Raw genomic sequence first — 16,939 nt, 5'->3', positions numbered from 1 at the left:
CAACTTAACATCGTTTTCTTATGAGTTCCTGCAATTCACTCTCTTCAGATTTTCAAAGCACAAACTATTGTATTCAAAAATTATTTGAGAGAACCCCACAATTATATGTAAAAATTTATAGTGCTTATTATAGTTTACTTAGAACTACCAAGATTTCTCAAAACAAAACTACGAGCCTTCAATTGGATGTAGTGTATCCATGATACTTGAATAACATGGAAAATAGTACGAAAATTTCATATAAGAAGTTTCACTGGAAAAATACAATTATCATTTAAATTAGGAGCGAACGGACCCTTATGCTCTCTACAGTGATGTGACGGGTACTATGAGACAGACTATGGTGCGTGAGGAAGGGTTGGTGCCTGGTGATAGGGAAATAACTGGAAATCTACCACAGATAAACTATGAACATTAGCAGCTTAGGAACTATGAGCCTTTGACCACAATGATACTATGTTATTGCGTGAGCGGGTTGCACTAACATAGAGGGAGCACAGAGCACACACAGCTGGCCCAGTGGTGTGTGATAGATATCTCCACAGCTGGCCCAGTGGTGTGTGATAGATATCTCCACAGCTGGCCCAGTAGTGTGTGATAGATGTCTCCACAGCTGGCCCAGTAGTGTGTGATAGATGTCTCCACAGCTGGCCCAGTAGTGTGTGATAGATATCTCCACAGCTGGCCCAGTAGTGTGTGATAGATATCTCCACAGCTGGCCCAGTAGTGTGTGATAGATATCTCCACAGCTGGCCCAGTAGTGTGTGATAGATGTCTCCACAGCTGGCCCAGTAGTGTGTGATAGATATCTCCACAGCTGGCCCAGTAGTGTGTGATAGATATCTCCACAGCTGGCCCAGTAGTGTGTGATAGATATCTCCACAGCTGGCCCAGTAGTGTGTGATAGATATCTCCACAGCTGGCCCAGTAGTGTGTGATAGATATCTCCACAGCTGGCCCAGTAGTGTGTGATAGATATCTCCACAGCTGGCCCAGTAGTGTGTGATAGATATCTCCACAGCTGGCCCAGTAGTGTGTGATAGATATCTCCACAGCTGGCCCAGTAGTGTGTGATAGATGTCTCCACAGCTGGCCCAGTAGTGTGTGATAGATGTCATCACAGCTGGTCGAGAAGTGTGTGATAGATATCACCAGTAACATAGAGGGAGCACAGAGTACACACAGACCGGTCGTGTGTTATAAATATCACCAGTAACATAGCAGAGAGCACAGACCACACAGCTGTGCTATTAGTGTGGAAGATAATCTAGAAAGGAAAGTTACATTTTTGTCACTGGTATCGGTTTTGTCGCTCAACGTTCTGACCACCTCGATATGGATACTGCGTAGCGGTGACTTGTTTGCCCTTATTTGGTGCCACCGTTGACGCCAGTGTTGTTGTGAGTAGTGTACTGTTAACAGTTCTCGTGTGTCACCGTTGACCTAGTGTATTTGTCAGTTGTGTACTGTTAACAGTTCTCGTGTGTAGTGAAGTGTCTTGCTTTGGGTTTTACCAGCACTCATTGATTTTATCTGTCGTGAAGACTGTACCTGGTGTCCTGAAGGTACTGACCATAGTGTGACCACAAGGCCTTGTCCTGAGTGTGACAGTTGGTTACATTGAGAGTGTGGCCTGGTGTGCTGTGATAAGTAATTAGAGACAAACTATACTTAGCCACTCTCCTGCCTACAGCTTTTGGTAAACCAGTGAGCCATAAGGTTTTGGTAAAACAAGCAGCAAATAGCTCTTGGTGTAACAGCCAGTTTAGCGCTAGTGGTACATCAAACATCATCCGGTTATTGTCGTCTAACAAAAGGTCTGTGATAACCTTAATTGTTGTTATTTCTTACACAAATTATTATAAAAGTTCAACATAAGATTAATAGTTTTTCAAGTGAAAGTATATATTCAATATGTAACTATTCTGCTGAGAATTTTCATGTGCCAGTCCATAGGTAATGTCTTTAACGTCAGCCAAAGGGGACATAGGTGTTTCTACACTCATTTGTAGACGTCGGCCACAGATATATAGTCTCCGCCACAATAGTGTCCAGGGTTTTTCATATATTACAGACTACTGCTGTTCTCTGTAAGTGATGTTGAACTTCCGACATTTCACACAATTATTAACCACATGTCTAACCCTACTTTGGCGTTGTAACAACTACAACCACTAAGCCAGCATGCATGACCACAAGGTTCACCACACCACCATACATGACCACAAGGTTCACCACACCACCATACATGACCACAAGGTTCACCACACCACCATACATGACCACAAGGTTCACCACACCACCATACATGACCACAAGGTTCACCACACCACCATACATGACCACAAGGTTCACCACACCACCATACATGACCACAAGGTTCACCACACAACCATACATGACCACAAGGTTCACCACACCACCATACATGACCACAAGGTTCACCACACCACCATACATGACCACAAGGTTCACCACACCACCATAAATGACCACATGGTTCAGCACACCACCATACATGACCACAAGGTTCACCACACCACCATACATGACCACAAGGTTCACCACACCACCATACATGACCTTGTGGTCATGTATGCTAGTGTGGTGAACCTTGTATCTGATACACCATACCACCACTCCTGCCCTCTGTTGTATCTGGTACACTATACCACCACTCCTGCCCTCTGCTGTATCTGGTACACCATACCACCACTCCTGCCCTCTGCTGTATCTGGTACACCATACCACCACTCCTGCCCTCTGCTGTATCTGGTACACCATACCACCACTCCTGCCCTCTGCTGTATCTGGTACACCATACCACCACTCCTGCCCTCTGCTGTATCTAGTACACCATACCACCACCCCTGCCCTCTGCTGTATCTGGTACACCATACCACCACTCCTGCCCTCTGCTGTATCTGATACACCATACCACCACTCCTGCCCTCTGCTGTATCTGATACACTATACCACCACTCCTGCCCTCTGCTGTATCTGGTACACCATACCACCACTCCTGCCCTCTGCTGTATCTGGTACACCATACCACCACTCCTGCCCTCTGCTGTATCTGGTACACCATACCACCACTCCTGCCCTCTGCTGTATCTGGTACACCATACCACCACCCCTGCCCTCTGCTGTATCTGGTACACCATATCACCACTCCTGCCCTCTGCTGTATCAGATACACCATACCACCACTCCTGCCCTCTGCTGTATCTGATACACCATACCACCACTCCTGCCCTCTGCTGTATCTGGTACACCATACCACCACTCCTGCCCTCTGCTGTATCTGGTACAACATATCACCCCTCCAGCATCTGGTACACCATACCACCACTCCTGCCCTCTGCTGTAGCTGGTACACCATACCACCACTCCTGCCCTCTGCTTTATCTGGTACACCATACCACCACCCCTGCCCTCTGCTGTACCTGGTACACCATACCACCCCTCCTGCCTACTGCTGTATCTGGTACACCATACCACCACCCCTGCCCTCTGCTGTATCTGGTACACCATACCACCCCTCCTGCCCTCTGCTGTATCTGATACACCATACCACCCCTCCTGCCCACTGCTGTATCTGGTACACCATACCACCACTCCTGCCCACTGCTGTATCTGGTACACCATACCACCACTCCTGCCCTCTGCTGTATCTGGTTCACCATACCACCACCCCTGCCCTCTGCTGTATCTGGTACACCATACCACCCCTCATGCCCTCTGCTGTATCTGATACACCATACCACCCCTCCTGCCCTCTGCTGTATCTGGTACACTGTATCATCCCTCATGCCCTCTGCTGTATCTGGTACACTGTACCACCACTCCTGCCCACTGCTGTATCTGGTACACCATACCACAACTCCTGCCCACTGCTGTATCTGGTACACCATACCCCCACTCCTGCCCACTGCTGTATCTGGTACACCATACCACCACTCCTGCCTATCACAGAACACATGTATCTAAATTGGTTGATTTTGCTGTGATGAATTTCGAAGGAACTTGACAGTTTCTAGGATACTTAGATCTTTTACTAGCCCTTGCTATTTATCTTGTCAGGTAGGAGTTAGAGGATCCTCCTAGGCTATCTTCTCCATCCAGCATTCCTGCATTAACAACTTCTCTTTTATCAATGTTGGACCTAATAATCCCAAAGGAGGCGAAGGGTTTCTGACTTGGGATAATAGTTTCCTCAATGTTAGGTTCGTGGTTTCTGGTTCCGCGACTTCATGATCAGATGTGGTTTCCCATTTGACTTGTAATTCCTTCATCTTCTCAGGTACGTTGAAGTCAGGAAATTCTGATTCAATCAATTGATTTCAATTTAAATTATTTGAGGCCCGAGACTGGAGAGGCATATTTATTCACATAACAACTCTCAATTGGCCTTGTGATAAATGGTTAGCAGTTCATTCTCACTGCTGATTGCTCATTGCAAATTATCTACACACGGGTTGCTGCTAATTTCAGTTTTATTTGGGCTATTGGACTTCTTCAAGTGCATGTCTAAGGTTGCTTGAAGCAGAAACGGTGAAGAATTAGCTCCAAACAAAACTGAGGCAAATCTGTATGTGATTATTTAACTGTATGGATCACTAGGATCCTTTATCCATAGAAACTTTGTGTAGTTACAGTCCTCTTCTTGAACACCAACCCAAAGGAATGCTTTACTTGTATCGGCCGTGAATGCAAGTCCCTATGAGAAACTTTAACAGCATGTCGTACAGCCTTTGTGTCAGGGTTGGGCCAGTTTGAAGGCAGTCATTCAATGAGACACCATTCTGCTTCGTCTTAGTACTGCAGTTAAATACTACCTTTAGTGGGGTAGTGGTGGAATTTTTCATTACTGCATGATGCGGCAAATAATGTCCTTCCTTAGAGTCATCATTGGTGACAGCTTCGATAAATTTATTATCAAGTTCTACTTGTATTATGTCATGGTACAATTTCATGTTCTCAGGTCGTCTATTTAAGCACATCACCTGAGACCTTAATTGGTTTTGTGCCTTGAAATGATTTACTGGAAGCTGAGGATAATTCCGTTTCCAAGGTAGCCTAACCCAGCATTGATTGTCCCTGTAGACAACTGAGTCCATGTATTGTTTGTATGTCCAGTCATCATCAGGTCTAGATTGTTCAAGGACGATGCCTAAGGTGGCTAGATCCCATAATTTATGTACCGTACCAATTGGTGATCAGTACCACCAATCCTGCTTATTGTAATATCTGGTAAACCATACCACCACACCTGCCTTAAACAGTATCTGGTACACCATACCACCACTAATGCCTTATGCAGTATCTGGTACACCATACCACCACTATTGCCTTATGCAGTATCTGGTACACCATACCACCACTATTGCCTTATGCAGTATCTGGTACACCATACCACCACTAATGCCTTATGCAGTATCTGGTACACCATACCACCACTATTGCCTTATGCAGTATCTGCTTCACCATACCTCCACTAATAACTGAAACAGTAATTGGTACACAATATCACCACACCTGCCTTGTGTAGTATCTGTTATACCATATTACTCTAATACCTTTTGAAGTATCTGGCTCACCATACCACCACTATTGCCTTATGCAGTATCTGGTACACCATACCACCACTAATGTTTTAAACAGTATTTGGTACACAATATTACCACACCTGCCTTGTGTAGTATCCGGTATACCATACTACTCTTATACCTTATGAAGTATCTGCTTCACCATACCACCACTTGTGCCTTTGCAGTATCTGTCACCCTGTCCTTCTTACGAATTACGTCTGAATTTGGCTGTTTACCCGTATGACCGAAAATGGACGTAATATGAAAAATGAAAATAAAATTGGGATTTTTTTCCCCAAACCAGTAAGTTAAGGGTCCTCTGGTAGGTTAGGAGGGCAATATCACTCAATTTATTTCAATTTAAAATATTTGTGGCCCGTGACTGGAGAGTTTCAGGCCTTGAGGCCACTAAAATTTCAAAACGTCATGAAAAATATTAATTGAATGTTTCCTTTCCTAACCTTTCCGAGTAAGCTAGAGGACTTAGGACGGTACAGGTACAACAGAAAAGGACAGTACATCACTTTCGTGAGCCGATTTCATTTCAAATTACGTCCATTTTTGTCCATAGCGTGTATACCAGCGAAGAGCGACATTATTTTTAAGAGGACGGGTTGAGATGTAATTACATTCCAACCTTCCTTCTTAATGCAGTATCTGGTACACCTTACCACCTATCCTGCTTAATACCATAGTACACAATACCTCCACTTCGGCCTAATGCAAAATTGGGTACACCATACCACTACTTGTACCTTTTGCAGAATGTAGAGCACATTACCACCACTCCCGCATAATACAGTATCTAGTAAACAATATCACCATTCCTGCCTTATGAATTATCTGGTACTCCATACCACCACTACCAACACTTAGTGGGCCCAGGCAGAGGTTTAGGACCCTCGCAGGAATATACGGTCATCACTCAGAATGTTTGGAAATATGCTTATTATATGGGTTGTGTGTCTTAATATAAACAGGAACACGTTGTACTGAACGGGGTGAGAACAGCTTGAGCTATGTCATCCCTTTGTGAGTATTTATACCTCAATATACTTATCTCAATTTTCACTACTGTCTTATCCATTATCCGGAACAATATACCACCACCACTATTGCCTTATGCAGTATCTGGTACACTATACTACCACTATTGCCTTATGCAGTATCTGGTACACTATACTACCACTATTGCCTTATGCAGTATCTGGTACACTATACCACCACTATTGCCTTATGCAGTATCTGGTACACTATACCACCACTATTGCCTTATACAGTATCTGGTACACTATACCACCACTATTGCCTTGTACAGTATCTGGTACACTATACCACCACTATTGCCTTATACAGTATCTGGTACACTATACCACCACTATTGCCTTATGCAGTATCTGGTACACTATACCACCACTATTGCCTTATACAGTATCTGGTACACTATACCACCACTATTGCCTTATACAGTATCTGGTACACTATACCACCACTATTGCCTTGTACAGTATCTGGTACACTATACCACCACTATTGCCTTATACAGTATCTGGTACACTATACCACCACTATTACCTTATACAGTATCTGGTACACTATACCACCACTATTACCTTATGCAGTATCTGGTACACCATTTTAAACCCATGGAAATTAAAAAATTTCACCAATTTTCTATAACTTTTTACCCAGTCGTAGGTTGAAGTTGAAATTTTAACGCAAATTAGCTCTCCATAAATGATAACCAGTGAATAATCTCATAAAGCATAACTTAACACTTTACTCGAAAACTATCCATGCGTACCAAGTCTGAACTGCAGAATTATACATGTAATAACATGATTTCCATGTCCCAGTGAGGAGGCATAAATCTCCTCACCGTTTGACCAGTTTTGAAACTTTATGAGAATTTCCTGCCTACCTAACCTATCAGAGGACCCTTAACTTACTGTTGTTGAAAAAAAAAATCCCAAATTTATTTTCATTTTTTTTCATTTTCAAATTATGTCCAAATTCGGCCATACGGGCAAACGGCCAAAAGCGACGTTCTTTTTAAGAGGACAGGTTGGCCAAACAGCCCTTTGCTAGAATTGTTTAATCAAAGTCTAAGGCAGGGTGTCTTACCTGACCGCTGGACACAGGGACTCATAATACTCATACCCAAGCACCTAATTCACAAAAATTCAGACCCATCTCTCTGACATCGTGCAAGTGTAAAGTTCTTGAGAAGATTATACTCGACAGACTAATGTTTCGAATTAGGCCCCACCTTGCTCCTAACCTGAATGATTTCTTTCTTTGAAAAAGTACACAAACTAGCTTTGCTGAATATTTTATTACAGAGGGGCCATGCTCTCAGGCCTCATTTATTGACCTCCAAACTGCTTTTGATACAGCAAACAGAAATAATATTAAAATAATCCAATCCAGTCGAATAATAAAGGAGAAGATGCCCATGGGGCGAGCCTTGAAAAGGGCTCGCCCCATGGGCGAGAAGACAGCTGAAGAGAAGTCGGTGAGAGGAAAAGCTGAAGTTGAAGAGAAAGTGTCACGGCTTGACCCAGTTGCGTGTCTTTGGTCGTTGCTGAAAACAACCCAACATCTGACTAGGCTGGGAGACAGGTTAGAAAGGCGGCAGTAGCGGTGCTTCTTCATTCAGGTAGAGATATTCTGTCTTCAGGAGGTGTCTTCTTTCTTCTTTTGGAGATAAGGGAAGACTGCTGATATGGCTGATATGGCTCAGGACTGCTGATATTACCTGAGTAATAGAACCGCCTCAATCCTATCCAAGGGGGTCAAAAGTAAACATTGTGCACTCTTTGAGTTGGGTACTCCCCAGGGTGGAGTGCTTAGGCCAACACTGTTCTGATACATAAATTAACAATTGATATTCCCACACTACTTGACGAAGCCATCATCTGTTATGTTGATGACATATTCATTGTTGCAAATACTCAAACTAGACTGCAAGTTCTACTTGATTCACTTGCTGTGAAAAGCATTATATGTGATCTTGTTATCTATATAACTAAATCCAGAGCTCTCCATCCCCATGAGAAAATTCGTGTCCCTCTAACTTTCAAGGTCAACAACCAGAATATTGAAACGCGTTGGCAGCACAAATACCTTGGAGTTGGTATTAACAGTGACATTGTAAACGATCTACATCGTAGGTTAAAAGAAAGACTTAAGCCACTGAAAACACGTACTGGTAAGAATATTTGTATCAATAATAAATATGATAAATTATTCGATATGGTATTTGTTAGATCTCTAGTTGGTTATCATGCCTTGCACCTAATTAACTTCCCCGCCTCCGTGTTGGACAAACTTGAAGTAGTACAGAATGAAGCCATGAGGATAATTCTGGATGCCCCAAGATGCACAAGAATCATCAACATGAGGAAAGAACTGAAGCTTCCAACCATACTAGAGAGTATCATGCAAGTCAACACTACCTTTTACCCTAAAGTCACGAGAGCCCCTACATCTCCTGCATTGCTAAGAGACAAACTATTCAGTGCTATAAACACCCTATTATCTGATGCCAACATACAAATTCTCTCCTTTTATGACAAATGGCTGAGTAAAATTGCCTATAATCTCATCAAACTCAATATTCCTTTTAAGTGCAATCTACCTGTCTCTGATATTCCTCTTTATCTGTACCCCACCATTCAAATATCATACACACCCGTCACCAAGAAAGGTAATGAGAATCTTGCTCTTCTTAAAACAATTGCCTCCTCCATAGAACATTTAAGATCTCACGAGTACTGTGTCTATACCGACGGTACAGTCCAATCTTCTACTGGACTGACTGCAGTAGCATATAGGTTCTATAGAAATGATATTTGCACACAGACTATCGGTGTCAGGTTAAACAACTGGCTGACCCCCACAGAAACAAAACTAACGGCACTACAACTAGCTACCAGAACATTAAGAAACATAGGAACAATAATATTTTATGATTCAAAGTCTGCTTTTCAAGCAATCGAAAACTTCTCCTGGAAGATCGACAGCAACAATCTCATATTAGCAATTATAAATGACCTAATTTCATGCCCGAAACGCTTTGCGTAATAGTGGCTTTAGGCATTGTATGTACTAGCTCTACCTATAAGTCTACCAATCCTTGTAAAAATTTATTGTATGTATGTACCTTACCTAAAATTGTAATTGCTGCACAGAGTAAAGGGTTTCGAATCTCATTTGTATGGATACCATCACACATAAATATAATCCATCATAATGAGACAGACATTGCAGCCAAATTAGCATGTAACAAAGATAAAGTTGAATTAGACCTAGGTATCCCCATCTCTGCTGTCAAAACTATATTGTTCCAGACACTCAGGCCTGATAGGAAAAAAATTACTGACACCCAACGACCTGAAAGCCCTAATATAAAAAGGTATGATTTGTTCAGATCGGAAACCTATATTTATGGGCAGCACAAACGTCCACCAGACTGTGTGACACTGTGGTTACCAGGATCAGGTTGAGTTACCGTTACCTGTGGCAGGTGGCTGCAGCTGACGGATCTCCTAATCCTCAGCACTCCAGGTGCAATCTCTGGAATGCCCAGTTATCAGACTCATTGGTATGAGGTACCTGGAACTTTGCAATTACTTTAATCACTCTCGAGTTCTTGAGGATATCCTCATATTGCACCCAAAATTTGCCAGTGCAGGCTACTGAACATATGGCCCTGTATGACTAACCTTCCTGCGAGATGGAGACGTTCAGTATCACTGCTACCTTATTCACTCTAGTGTTCATGATGATATCCTCATAATGCACCCAGAGTTTGCCAGTGCAGATTACTTATCACATACCTTTGTATAACAAACCATCCTGTGTGATGGTAATTTTTAGCATCACGAAACATCTTTTTAACACCCCTATACTTCCGTTTATATAGTGTAGGGTAGCTGCACAAATGCAGATGTACCAAACTGTGTTAATACAAAAACTATTAAGGGGTCGCATTCGACTAGCCTTCCAATAAAAAGTAAAAAAATTATATCTATTAATATAATAAATATGCCTCTTAAAAGAAAATATTATACCAAATTTCGTAATTGAGTAAGACTTAAAATACGATTATTCCTTTTATAGGAAAAACTTTACAATCAAGTTAGTTCCCTGTTCCGCGATGGTAACAACCGAACATGTGGAACATAAAAGGAATATATAAAGCTGGTACACCTTTATAATTACCTATCCTTCACCACAGCCAGGTTAAAGTCTGACCGAGAATTGTAACTTTAATCGAGCATTACACATCCCCCAGGGCTGCCAAAGGAAAAAATAACTTGACGGCAAAACGTAGAATAATGTCCAGCTCGAATATAATTGCTACAAAATAAAAAATATGACTGGAAGGGCTATATCTACCAGTATCCAATGGCTATCATACTAAAATGAATGTAATTCACTATTAATAGAGGCCCTAACTCAATTTGGCTCTTACCTTCATGTAGTATAGCACTAAGGCTTGGTGCATTAGCTTCGAGAATATGTAAGACTAAGCTCGTGGTTCTGGTTTCCAGTCACCAGTATAAGATATATTATCTGGCATAACCAAAGGTGAGTTCGGGTGATTTTCTTGTGATAGTGTAAACATGCTAGAAGAAGAATCTTCTTCCCAGGAGAATCTCAGGTGTTGAAAAGAAGAACACCACACCAGGACTGCCGCTGATTTGTAACATAGATCACCAGTAAACAAAGATAGAGGCCGTGCGGTCAGAGCAGCTTCAATTAGCAGTTTGAATAGTTTACTGGTTGAACAAAATAGTAAGGCCAAGTATAATGATAATCTCACTTAATTTCTAACTTTATAGAAAAATTTAAATGTCTACCCATAATTTTTTATGGAGGCGATATGTACAGATTTTCTAATCAGAAACTCATTACCTCACATTTGCCACATATTAAAAAAAAAAATAAGTTAGTTAGCATAAAATTCAATCGAGATTTACCAATCCTTCCTCAATACACAGAAGATTTACTCAAACTATGTGCTAGGCAAGAAAATTTGCTTGAGGATAATGATTTTGTGTAGGCACCGTGTATTAGCCCCTTGGTTAGGTAAGATAAACTCATGATTTATGCTGCACAGAGCACACTGAACTGAGGTTAGCAAGTCATAAATATCCAGTAATAATTTTTTCCCATATGACGCAAAACGGCATGGGAGTTCGGCAAGGAATTTCCACAAAGTGATGCATTACGATCTGTCACCCAGATTGACATACAAATAAGAAATGTGGAAGCGTACCCCTACCGGCCAATGCTTACATGGACTTACCAGTCCACGTAAGGGCACCTAATGTGCTAATTGGTAGCACATTAGATACCCAAAAGGGGCCCCATAAACTGCCATGTAAGGCCACTAGCTTTAAGCCATACACTGAAGAACAATCTATCGAAACCCGTCCTTTACTGCATAATATCTGAAGGAACTCCAGAGTCTGCTTTATAATAGTCATAATTGTAAATAATATATCAAACGTACCTGAGTGGGAACATACACCTCCCTCTCCTAGGGGCCACACAATATTATGGGATACAAAGGAAAATAATTGTTTCCATAATTACAAAAGAGTTTCATTTATAGGTCTTAAAGTTGCTTTACAAAATCACTATTGCAATTGAGGTGTTATTTAATAGACTTGGTATTAACTTTGTTTAATGGTCCCACAAAATCTGGGATATAGGCACATAAGTTACATTAATTTGTAATATAAATTGCCAGCCACACTGTGGATATCCAGGAGAATGGAATGGATTACTTTGTAATCTTTCCACAACTCGGTATGCCCATTTCATATATTCTAACAGCACTTCACATACGTAAATGAGGTTCTTGATAGTTAGTAATGTGATACAGCAACTTCAATAACAGGTAATAATATGACAGGTGCATAATTGTTGAGGTTCATTAAGAATGAACCTCAATTCAAGTTAACACAATCTCTAGAATGGATGGAACAGTCAACAATTATTGCCAGCCGCCACTGGGCCATGTAAAAACAAAAGAGTACATCCTACACCTAACTACCACATAAAAGAGCACTGCAGATATGTTAAACAACGTCACCGCACCTAGCTACCAACGACAGCGGGGAGATCCCGGTGCGGTGGGTGACCATACAGAGATCCCTCTCTGCTACACGCCAGCCACCACAGTCAACGAACGCCGTCCATGCTTTCTCTCAATTACCAGTGTTCTAAAAATACTTTTTTTTTAACTTTTTCCTCTAATTTCATATTTTGTCATATTGAGTTTTCTACATTTACCACAGATTATAGAAAATGCTTTCCAGTCATAATATCTACTTCGGACTATTTAGGTGCCTTCTTAGATTTTTATTTATATCTCTATAGAGGGGAACGTTCTCACACTGTGACTATGCACTGTGAGAGTGCAGAACTAGCCACTGTACTGACGGGAACTTTGAATGTTCCACTCTCGAGACACAGAGTTTAATTGATCACTATATTCTCCTAACACAAATTCCATATGCATTACGAAACAGGCTTCTTCCTTACAATGGTCATGTGGTAGCGAAGCACTCGTCACGAAGGTATGGATGATAGTGCGGCAGTGTGGCACAAACCAGCCCCAATTTGTACCAGGACATGGTACAAATTGGGAACCCGCCAGGAAGGTATGGATGGTCATGGCACTAGTAGGGTACTCCCCAGGAAGGTATGGATGGTCATTGTACAAGGCGGAACTGGCCAGGCAGGTTTGGATGGTCATTGTACAAGGCAGAACTGGCCAGGCAGGTTTGGATGATCATTGTACAAGGCAGAACTGGTCAGGCAGGTTTGGATGGTCATTGTACAAGGCAGAACTGGCCAGGCAGGTTTGGATGGTCATTGTACAAGGAGGAACTGGCCAGGCAGGTTTGGATGGTCATTGTACAAGGAGTAACTCACCAGGAATATATAGGTGCTCATGGTGTAAGGAGGAAGTTGTGGGGCCAACTAAACCACTTTATTAACTATTGATGCTCAGTCTTTCAATATAGTCCGATAAAAGAAGCTAAAATACAAACTAAAATATACCTGGGCCTAGTATAGCACACATATGTACTATATTAGGCCTCAGATATCGTGTATGAGGCCTAGGAAGGTTAGGCTAGGTTACTTTAGTTTGTCTTTGCAACATAAATAGAAAAACTTTTCAGTTTTGTCCAAATTCAGTATTACCAATTTCTACTTTCTATTTGCGTTGCACGTCGGTATACGTATTGTGGTCCTCATCGTTACTATAAGTACTACCACCACAAGAGGACGGGATGAATATCTAAGTTAACATTATATCATCAACAATAATGTATTTATAAGCACCAATATCATTATTACCTGCACCAGCCTCATGCACCAAGGCCTCCAAAGTGGCAAGGGATCACAGGGGTTAACTAAATGCCACTAGGTATAAATATTCTGCATTTGAACTATATACACAATATATATCACAAGTTGATACACCAACCCACAAGCCCACATCTACACCAGCCACCGCTGGTCACATCCTAAATCCTTATTACCCTTCTCTAAATATCCACTCTCCGGAGACCACCTCAACTCTGTCTCTTAAATCACCAGCCAAATGTCAGTCACTCACACTCACAACCAACCACTCACAGAGTTCACCACGGGACATCGGCTGGCTGCTCGATGAGTGTGAGTCACGACCACCTGGACATGTTGAACCAATACGCAGCTAACCCGGTTGAGTCCATACCAGGTCCACACCACCACCAGCATAACGGTCCTCACCATACCAGGTCCACACCACCACCAGCATCACGGTCCTCACCATACCAGGTCCACACCACCATCAGCATCATGGTCCTCACCATACCAGGTCCACACCAGGGGAAGGAAGGTCCCAGGGGAACAGGAAAGAGCCAAGGTGACGAGATGAAGGAAATGTTCGCCCAGTTTCTGGAGGACATCAAGAGTGAGATGCAAGAAATGATGCAGGAAATGAAGAACGAAATAAGCAACCTGAAAAGAGAGCTGACAGCAGCAAAGGAGGAGATTAGAGCCCTCAAAGAGAATGGTATCGAGGCTGAGAATCAGAAAACCACCCAGGCAGAAGGGGGTAATAGTTTTCTGGATGAGAATGCCACAATAAAAGCAACATTTGCGGAAATACTAAAAAAAAATAACTCTGAAGTAATGACTGCAGTGATGGAGGTGGCCATGAAAGCAGCCACCTCGCAGGAGGCGGCACGCTCCACTAGCCAACTGCTGGAAAGGAACAGATCAGTGGTTGCTGTGGGTATTAAGGAGCAGGAAGGATCTAATAGGACAGAGTGGAATGACAAGGACAAAGCAGCAGTGAATGAAGTACTAAAGGCACTAGACATGGAAGGGGCTGAGCATAGCATTGAGAAGGTTTTCAGGCTAGGCCGGTACAACAAAGACCGAGACCGAATGATAAAGATAGTGTTTGCAAACGAGAACACAAAGGAGAAGATCCTATCAAGGAAGAGCTCCCTGAAAAACGTGGGAAAATTAAAAAATGTATTCCTCCAGAGAGACATGACAAGGGAGGAGAGAGCCGTGGCGGCAGAAGCAAGGAAGAGGAGCAGGGCGAGAGGGGAAAACCAGGAAGTCACAGCTCCCAGCACAACACCCCCAGAGGCGAGGGGGGAACCCACAACCAGCTACCCAGTAACACCAGAAGGGAGGACAACCCCGCCTCCCTCCTCTGCATAGAAAACCCCCCTACCCCAAACCCTCCCTGCCCCCACTCAAATGTTCAGCCAAATCTCCCTCCCCCCACACCCAATCCCCACCCTTCTACCCCTCCCCTCCTCCCGAGTCCTCCCTTCCCCCCCTTTCCTTCCCGTCCTCCCTCCCCTTTCACCCCATACCCTCCCTCTCCCTCCCCTTTCACCCCATACCCTCCCTCTCCCTCCCCCTTCACTGGATCCCCCGCCCCTCATCCCAGTATCCTCTGAGACCCTGTTATCCACCTCACAGGTCCTCACACCCATGGAACAGCCTCCCCCACCAGCAGAACACTCACCAAGGAGGCGATTTGAGAAGGGACAGAAGAAAGTGAGCCTCAAAGCGATGTACACTAACATAGATGGAATTACAAATAAAGCAAATGAGCTTGGAGAACTGGTACTAGAGGAAAACCCAGACATAATAGCCCTCACAGAAACAAAGATCACGAAAACGATAACAAATGCAGTGTTCCCGCAGGACTATTATGTTATGAGGAAAGAGAGGGAAGGAAGAGGTGGGGGTGGTGTAGCTCTGCTGGTAAGAAAAGGCTGGGAATTTGAGGAGATGGATATTCAGGGCTGTGAAGGTTTCAGTGACTACATAGCAGGTACTGTAACAAATGGAGGGAAAAAAATTATAGTCGCAGTCATATATAATCCACCACCAAATGACAGAAGACCTAGACAGGAATATGATAGAAACAACATGGCCACCATTAACATAATAGAAAGAGCAGCTTCTGTTGCTAGCAGGAATGGATATGGACTACTAATTATGGGAGACTTCAACCATGGGAAGATAGATTGGAAGAACAGAGACCCGCATGGAGGACCAGAAACATGGAGAGCTAAGCTGCTGGACGTGGCAACAAGAAACTTTCTAAGCCAGCACACCAAAGAACCAACAAGAATGAGAGGAGAAGATGAACCAGCAATGCTTGATTTGATATTTACCCTAAATGAATGGAATATAAGGGAAGTTAAGATGGAAGCGCCCTTGGGAATGAGTGACCACAGTGTATTGAACTTTGAGTACCTGGTAGAGCTAGGACTTATCTCCCCCCAAAAAGAACTAGGAATCAAAAGGCTGGCATACCGAAAGGGGAATTATGAACAGATGAGAAGTTTCTTAAGTGAAATACCTTGGGACACAGACCTCAGAGACAAGTCTGTACAGGGTATGATGGACTATGTTACCCAAAAGTGTCAGGAGGCAGTAAACAGGTTCATCCTGGCCCAAAGGGAAAATTGCGAGAAGCAACAGAAGAATCCATGGTATAATAGGGCATGTATGGAAGCGAAGAAACTGAACAAAAAGGCGTGGAGGAACTTCCGGAATAACAGAACACCAGAAAGCAGAGAGATACCAGAGAACCAGGAATGAGTACGTCAGGGTGAGAAGAGAAGCAGAGAAAAATTTTGAAAATGATATAGCAAACAAAGCCAAGACCGAACCAAAGCTACTCCACAGTCACATCAGAAGGAAAACAACAGTGAAAGAACAGGTATTGAAACTTAGAACAGGCGAGGACAGGTATACAGAGAATGACAGAGAGGTGTGTGAGGAACTCAACAAGAGGTTCC

This window comes from Procambarus clarkii, chromosome 83 (genome assembly GCF_040958095.1).
Source record: "Procambarus clarkii isolate CNS0578487 chromosome 83, FALCON_Pclarkii_2.0, whole genome shotgun sequence".
Classification (NCBI taxonomy): Eukaryota; Metazoa; Arthropoda; class Malacostraca; order Decapoda; family Cambaridae; genus Procambarus; species Procambarus clarkii.
The sequence above is the reverse complement of the archived record's forward strand: the minus strand, read 5'-3'. Positions refer to the sequence as shown.